Source organism: Chrysochloris asiatica, unplaced genomic scaffold (genome assembly GCF_000296735.1).
Source record: "Chrysochloris asiatica unplaced genomic scaffold, ChrAsi1.0 scaffold00045, whole genome shotgun sequence".
Lineage (NCBI taxonomy): Eukaryota > Metazoa > Chordata > Mammalia > Afrosoricida > Chrysochloridae > Chrysochloris > Chrysochloris asiatica.
Window position 1 is genome coordinate 18,617,874 of NW_006408563.1, and position 8,905 is coordinate 18,626,778.

Sequence of the window (8,905 nt, forward strand, 5' to 3'; positions counted from 1 at the left end):
GTTGCAAAAGACTTCATTAGAGTGTTAAAGAGCAAAGATGATACTTGGAAAACTAAGGTACGCCTGAACCAAACCATGGTATTTTCAATTGCCTTATATGCATGTGAAAGTTGGATAATAGATAAGGAACAGTGTAGAAGAGTTGAGGTATTTGAATTATGATGTAGGTAAGTAATATTTCAAGAACCATGGACTTCAAGAAGAAAAAGTAAATCTGTTTTTGAAGAATATTACTTTAAAACAATGATGGTGAGAGACGGGTCTTGATGGCAGATGGGGAGAAGTGCTGTGAGGATCTCCATCAGCAATAACATAGAATACTGGATGTAGTAGGTTCAGGGGACAGTACCAGAACTCTGAACCACTTATAAAGGAATATTTAGAAAGTATAAATGCTTACAGCCAGTGGAAATTATACTAGAAGCAAGAAAACTAGTGCGTTAATATCTGCTGGACTTAGCAGCTCCCAGAGCAGCCATCTTCGGTGAGACAGAGCAGACCAAGGAACAGAGGCACATTGGACCCTGATGCCTGACCAATTCTTGGATATAAAATTGTGGACATTGACAGTGGACACTCCCACCCCACGCCAGGAGGGCTCTACTATGTATGTTCACATATCTGCTCAAAATTTAAAAGAACAGTTACCACTTAAAACCAAATGGCAGTGCAAAAGGGACACAGCCAGCCCTGAACTGTTTATCAGTAGGTAAAAAGCCTGAATGGAGAATTTGGAGGGAGAGAGATACAGACTAAAAAAGGAAACAGGCTTAAAATTAAATCCTGACTTATGTCATAACAACCAACATCTTGAAATTTCTCAGGAGGCCTTGAAGGCAAGAAGCTGAGAGAGATTCATTGAAATCATACTCATATTTGGCTACAGATTTTTTCCCTCTTCTCTCTTGTCTGCAATTATAGACTACAGTATTCAATCTGTCTATTTTGCTTTGTTTGTTTTGTTGTTTGGTCCCCTCTTTACCTTTAGGGGGCTTTTCCTCTCCCTAAGTTACCCAAGAACAGACAGCAATTACAGTCATATAGTCAAGCTGTAATCACACCCTATAAAATACCACCATCAAGGCAAGAATTAATACTAGCTGCCATACACCAGGTAGGCAGCCAACACCTGCAACAGTTACTCTGAGTTGAGTAATAAGAAAAGTGAAAAGGGAAGCCCATCTCCTAATCACACCTACCTAGAAGCAATCAGAAAGCATAACAAAATATCTACATATATTCATCTAAGTATTAAGTTCACAGCTAACTCCTGAATATGCCCAAGAAACAAATGACCATTTCTGGACTTGTCCAGATACAACATAAAGTGACTGAGACAAATGATCTGGAGATAGACATACATTCCATAGAGAGTGGCAGAATGGATATGAAAACAAGATCCTTCAATATGCTGCCTGCAAGAAACACAACTTATACACAAAGACAAAAACAGATTAAAAGTTAAAGGATGGAAAAAAATATGCCAAGCTAATTTCAATAAAAAGTGAGCCGGAATAGCAATGCTAATCTCTGATATAATAAACTTTAAGCCAAAACCAACATAATAGATAAAGGTGGATATTATCTAATGATTAAAGGGACAATTGAAATGACAGAACCATAATAAATTTATATGTTCCCAATGAAAGAGCTCCAAAATATATAAAACAAACTCTAATAGATTTGAAGAAAGAAATAGACAAATCTACTATAATAGTGGGCAATTTTTATACCTCACTTTCCAAAATGGATAGAACAATCAGAAAGAAACTCAACAAAGACACAGAAGAACTAAACAACAAAATCAGCCAACTGGACCTCATAGATGTATACAAAGCATTCAACCCAACAACAGCATAATACACATTCTTTCCCACTGCACATGGAACATTCTCCAGAATAAACCTTGCTTTAGGCCACAAAAGAAGCTTCCATAAATCTATAAACATCAAAATACTACAAAACATTTTCTCAAGCCACAATGCTATAAAATTATTGATCAACAATAGGAAGGCCAAGGAAATAACGTCAAATATATGGAGACTGAATAACACCCAGCAGAAAAGTGACTGGGTTGTAGAAGAAATAAAACATGAATTCACAAAGTTCCTATAAAAAAAATGGGAACGAAAACACAACATATCATAATCTTTGGGCAAAAGCAGTGCTGAGAAGACAGTTTATTGCAATAAATGTACACATCCAAAAAGAAGAAAGAACCAAAATCAACACATTAACATAACATTTCCAACAACTAGAAACAGATCAGCAAAGTAAACCTATAGTCAAGAGAAAGAAAGAAAAAAATAAAGATTAGAGCAGAAATAAAGGAGATAGAAAACAGAAAAACTATAGAAAGAATCAATAGGACAAGAAGCTGATTCTTTGAAAGAATTAATAAAATCGCCAAACCTTTGGAAAACCTAACAAAAGAAAAGAGGGAGAAAACACAAATAACATGCATAAGTAACCATGTGGGTGATGTCACAACAGAACCAACAGAAATAAAAAAGGGTAATAAAGGAGCTCTGGTAGCGTAATGGTTACGAATAGGGCTGCTAACCCCAAGGTAAGCAGTTTGAAACTAACAGCTGTTCAGCAGGAGAAAGATGAGGCTTTCTGCTTCCATAAAGATTTACAGCCTTGGAAACTCTGTATAGGGTCGCATTCGCTATGCGTCGGAACCGACTCCACGGCAAATAACAACAACAACAACAGAATATTATGAAGAGTTGGACTCTAATAAAATTGAAAACCTGGAGGAGACGGATACATTTTTAGAAAAGGATGACTTACATAAATTTACACAGAATTAAGTAGAAAACCTGAATAGACCTATAAAAAAGACAGAAATTGATCAAGTCATCAAAAAATGCCCAGATGGCTTCACTGGTGAATTCTACTGAACATTCAGGGAAAAGCTGTCATCAATTCTACTCAAGTTATTCCAGAATATAGAAGAGGATAGAAAACTCCCTTGTGTATTCTATGAAGCAAGCATAACCCTCATACCAAAACCAGGGAAGGACATCACTAAGAAAGGGAATTATACACTAATATCCATCAAGAACATAGATTGCAAAAATTCTCAACAAAATCCTAGTCACCATAATTCAACAACACATCAAAAAAAGAATACACCATGACCAAGTGGGATTCATACCAGGGATGCAAGGATGGTTCAACATTAGAAAAACAATCAATATAATCCACCAGATAAATAAGAAAAAGGGAAAAAACCTACACGATCATCTTTTTGATGCCAAAAAGACATTTGACAAAATCCAACATCCGTTTCTGATAAAACACTCAAGAAAGCAGGAATTGAAGGGAAATTATTCAACATCACTAAGAGCATGTATACAAAACCAACAGCTGACATCGCTCTCAATGGAGAGAATCTGAAAACCTTCCCCTTGTGAACAGGTACCAAACAAGGATGACCTTTGTCATCACTCCTATTCAATATTATTTTGGAAGTCTTAGCCAGAGCTATAATGCAAGATAAGGAAATTAAAGAATCCAAATTGGCAAAGAGAAAGTAAAACTTTCTCTGTTTGCGGATGATATGATACTATAGATAGGAAACCCCAAAGACTCAGAAAAAAAACAAAAACAAAAAACCTACCTGAACTCATTGGAAGATTCAGCAAAGTGGCAGAGTATAAGATCAACAAGTATGTTGGATCTCTCTATACTAATAATGACAACACTGAAAAAGAAATTAGGAAAACAATACCTTTTACAATAGCCAACCAAAGAATGAAATATTTAGGAATAAATGTAACCAGAGAAACAAAAGACCTATGCAAAGAAAACTACAAAATACTACTGCTACAAGAAACCAAAAGAGACTTACAAATGTGGAAAAATATACCATACTCCTGGATAGGAAAACTTAACATTATGGAAATATCAATCCTACCCAAAGCAATTTACACATATAATGCAATCCCAATTCAGATTCCAATGACATTCTTTAGAGAGATGGAAAAAACAATTACAAACTTAATGTGGAAAGGAAAGAGACTCAGGATAAGCAAAGCACTGCTTAAGAAGAAGAACAATGTTTGCAAAATATACTATGTGGCTATAGTGGTCAAAACAGCCTGGTACTGGTACAATGAAAGATACATAGATCAATAGAATAGAATCAAGAGTCCAGAAAAAACCTATCTACATACAGCTAACTGATCTTTGACAAAGTGCCAAAGTACATTGAATGGGGAAACCTGAGCCTCATCCAGAGCCTTCTGAGGTGGGACCTTCCCACTAGAAAGGACAGGCAAACCAGCCTGGAACAGCTAGAGTGACAGAAGATATATCTTCAAAGAAAGATGATCAGGAAAAATCCAAAACAAAAACAAAAATATGGTTGGCTACTACAAGAATAAGTAAGTTGTTCACCAGTAAGCCATCAAAGCAAGTAACCGAGTCCCTTCAGGACAGACTCCCGTCAAAAACTGAAACTCAAAGGGAACACATGAACAGGCATGTTAGCTTGCAGCCTAACACATTGGCCTACTGGTGAGTGAAAGAGGGGGAAACGCAACAATGAAGAAATGGGCTGAGTTCAACTTTTGACCTGGACATGAAAGAGAGAAGAGGAAAGGCTGGTTGGTCTGAAGTGTGGTGATATCTGTGGACACCTGATCCCATGGACAAAGACATAGCCACAGAGGGCCAGAACTGAGAGTGAAGCTTCCAGCTGATATGAAATGAAGGGTGATGCACAAGAATGCTCAAACTTGCAGACAGTACCCACTTGACCTAGCCTCGATGGCTTGGTGATGGTAAAGGAAATGAGGGTAAATTTCTACAATTTGATGAACTTGACCTATACTCATGGTGGTAGCAGCTCAAAATACCAGCAAAGAGGGAAGGAGTCTTCACATCAAGTGTCAACGCTATTTCCACTTTATACAGGATAGATAGGGATGGGCAACTTAGACATTGGCTGCCTAAAATGAGGGAGCTATAAAAGCACAAAATGATTGACTTACAAGTTTTCAAGATGGAGTTTCGTTTAAGAGTTTGTGAGGGAAGATAGAGTCCCCACTGAAGAGTTTTCATTTTGTCTAGATGGGTCTTAAAAGAGGTGGGAATAAGTTTCTTACAATTCAATAGTGAGTAATTGTTATCATGACTAATTGCGATTTTCACAATTGTAAAGGTAGAAGTTTTGTAAAAAAAAATGGGGGAGTAGTTAATCTTACAGTCCAGAAATAGAGGACCCTAGGATCATCAAGGGTGAAGTGTACAAGCAGAATACAGAACCTTATCCAGAGAAGCAGCAACATCAGGAATGGAGATAGAGATAGGAACATGGAGAGACAGAGCAGCTAAGGACTCTAAATTCACAGAAAGAGGGATTGAGAGCCGGTGGCAAAAAGCCCCATCTTTTTTCTACAGAACAACTGGTAGTTTTGAACTAATGACCTTGAAGTTAGCAGCCTGACTCATAACCACTATGCTACCAGAGTTTCTAGATCCATATAGGAATGTGAATAATATTCAGACTTATCTGAACCAAACTACAAAACAAGTCAATATTATGTTATCTAAATATCTTCTCTAAAATTTAATTTTCTCAAAATGTCATTAAAAAAAAAAGAGGCTTTTGTGTATGAATGTATGTGTATATGTGTGTGTATTTTTAAAACGTATAAAAATAATGCAGTATTTGTCTCTTGTAGCTTAACATAAGATATTTATATGTGGTGTTCAAAGATAACAGATATGAACACTTTCTTGACAAATGTCAATGCTAAGACCAAATGGATAGGAAGCATAGACATAGATAACTGTAGAATAAGCCAAATAGAATTAACTTATCTAAAAGATGAAGAATTAAGTATATTCAAGATGTAGAGAGATAACCAACATTCTATAAGGTAGATAAAAGATTTCTAGGATTTCTGGTGGGGTACTATAGGATAAGCACTGGACTACAGGGTCAGTATGAACTGCAAGGTTGGTGGTTCAAACCCATAAATTGCTCCTCAGAACCTCTCTACAGGGTTATTATGAGTCAGAACTGACTTCTTAGCACTCAACATATGGCACTGTCGGTTAATGCACAGGTCTACAAGGTTGGTTTGAACTGCAAGGTTGGTGGTTCAAGCTTACCAACTGCTCCTTGGAAACCAATACAGTGTATTGTAATATAAGATTTGACTAATCTATCATGTTATTTTGATTGAATATATGTTATGAGGCCTATCGTATGAGCCACAATGACCTCAGAATTATGCAAAGCAAATTATTGCTAAGGTTTGGCAGATGGTTTAATCAGTTATAAGTACATTCTATGCATTATTCTCAGTCTGATTTCAGTGATAAAATAACTTGATCCAAATGTGTATGCTCTTATTCACTTATTGTATTCTACTCCAGTGTTGTGCCCTGTGTGTGTCCTGGTGTGGTGCCGTAGGATAAGCACTTGACCACAGGTCAATTTGAACCACAAAACTGGCAGTTCAAACTCATCAGCCGCTCTTTGGAAACCCTATACTGGGTTACTATGAGTTGGAACTGACTCAACAGCACTTAGCCACAACTCCAGTGTTGTGTTTGCTTCTTGAATTCAAGAGTATTGCTTATCTTGCGACTTATGAGACTGTAGAATGCATAAATTTGGTCAACCCATTCAGAGGTGACATAAATTTAATTTAAATTTTTCATTCTTAGTTCATGGGTGATATACAACTCATTGTGGGCATGTTCAAGTCAACTTTGTTAGATTCTGAATGTTTAGGTCACTTCTAGCTGTTTTAACCCGTATCCAAGCACTGCTAACATGGGACCAGATGAAAAGCTTGGGAACCTAATCCTGATTCAATGAATCATAGAGCTGCACTGTATAGGCTAAATACTGAGAAGAACCGGTTCAGCTCTACCAGCCCAGAAGTGATCTGACACATTTTCATAGCATCCTGGCAAAGGCTTGAAGTGCTCTGCTTATGTTACAGATTTGAGAAGCTGTGGGAATGATGCTACCAAGAAATCTGAATTTTAGTTTAGGACTTGCTGCTCACTGCATGTAAACAACAGAAATAAACAAAGGAAAACCTAGCTTTGTACTTTTGTTTTACACCACTTCATTGGAGCATTTCCTCGATAGGACTTTTCCCATGTGAAAAATGAGTATTAATGCATAAGATTAGCATTAATTTAGGTGAGAAACTGAGACTTTGGTGAGTTAAAGGATGTGATGCTCCAAGTCTGTATCCCAATAAACGTTGCTCTGGAATTTGAACCACTCCAAATGACATAATCACACTCAATAAGGACCTCATGATTGACACTTTAACAGGGTAAACAGTCAAGAATCAATGGCTCCTGCTCTTTCTCTTCAGCAAGGCGGCCAAGGGGCAGATGCAGAGATGCAGATCTTTGTGAAGACCCTGACGGGCAAGACCATCACTCTTGAGGTGGAGCCCAGTGACACCATCAAGAATGTCAAAGCCAAAATCCAAGACAAGTAGGGTATCCCCCCTGATCAGGAGCGTCTGGTTTTTGCGGCTAAACAGCTGGAGGATGGCCGCACTCTCTCAGACTACAACATCCAGAAAGAGTCCACCCTGCACCTGGTGCTGTGTCTGCGTGATGGCATCATCAAGCCTTCCCTGCACCAGCTCTCCCAGAAGTACATCTGTGACAAGATGATCTGCCGCAAGTGCTACGCTCGCCTCCACCCCAGTGCTGTGAACTGCCGCAAGAAGAAGTGCGGCCACACCAACAACCTGCGACCAAGAAGAAGAATAAATAATAAGGACTCCTCTCTGCTGGCTCCCCTGCCTCCCTCTAGTGGGGTTCTTCTGAGCCCCATGACCCTGGGCCCTCAATAAAGTTTCACTTTCATTAAACGAAAAAAAAAAGAAAAAAAGAATCAATGGCTCCTTATGAAATGAAAGAGGAAGATATAGCTTATTTATAAACAAAATTATTAAATTGGAAAAAAAATTAAAATTAAAATATCAACATGTTTGCTTAAAGGAAAATTAGATTATTACTCCAAAGCAGATATTGAAGAACACCAAATAAAAAGAAATTTTACCTACTCCATCATTAAAAATATAAAGTGTCCTTGTTGATAATATGTATTGCCTTTCATATCCTAGAGTTGAAATATCTGATTTGTAAAAACTTTTGTGAGTGGTTAAATCAGTCTTTGTGGGTTTTACACCTCTGATATTAAGGATGTAAGGTGTTTACTATACTTAGATGCTTTGAATCCTGGTGCCACACCATAGGACTTCAGTGTTCATGTGAACCAAATGGTCAGTGGTTCAAACTCACCAGCTACTCCTCAGAAACCCTACATAGAGCACTATGAGTTAGAATCAACTTCACAGCAACAAAATACTTGGAAGTCTTGTCTTTCTAATAGAAGTCTTGTATATCTAGATTTGTGAATACATCTATTTCTCTCTCTCTTTCTAGGACATAAAAATGTTTAAAATGTTATTCATTTATAATTAGAATTCAAATTACCTTTCATCACTAATGTAATCTGTACCATCTTTCACAGCGGATTATACTTAGTATATAATTTACTTACCAGTCTCATTTTTATTAGAGATTTGCTTTAGATATATTATAAGAAATAGAGTTAGAAAATATAGCTGCATGTATAGATAGATGTACAAATTTTGAGTAAGGGAAAATTGTTTTGTTTTCATTGTTTCTATTTTCTCAATTTAGTGGTAAAGATTATGATGAGATAAAATATTATGATGATATAAATTTACTGCCACACTATGAAGTATTTGTATAATGCACATATTAGCAAAAATTTTGTTGTTGTTGTTGTCAGGTGCCATCACGTTGGAACCGACTCATAGCGACGCCATGCACAGCAGAATGAAACAATGTCCCATCCTGGGCCAACCTCACTACCACT

The 8,905-nt window shown here is 37.2% G+C and overlaps 1 pseudogene; it reads left to right on the forward strand.

Annotated features, from left to right (window-relative positions):
* The first annotated feature begins 7,334 nt into the window (after window positions 1–7,334).
* LOC102815702 lies at window positions 7,335–7,850 on the forward strand (annotated as a pseudogene).
* The last annotated feature ends 1,055 nt before the right edge of the window (window positions 7,851–8,905 follow it).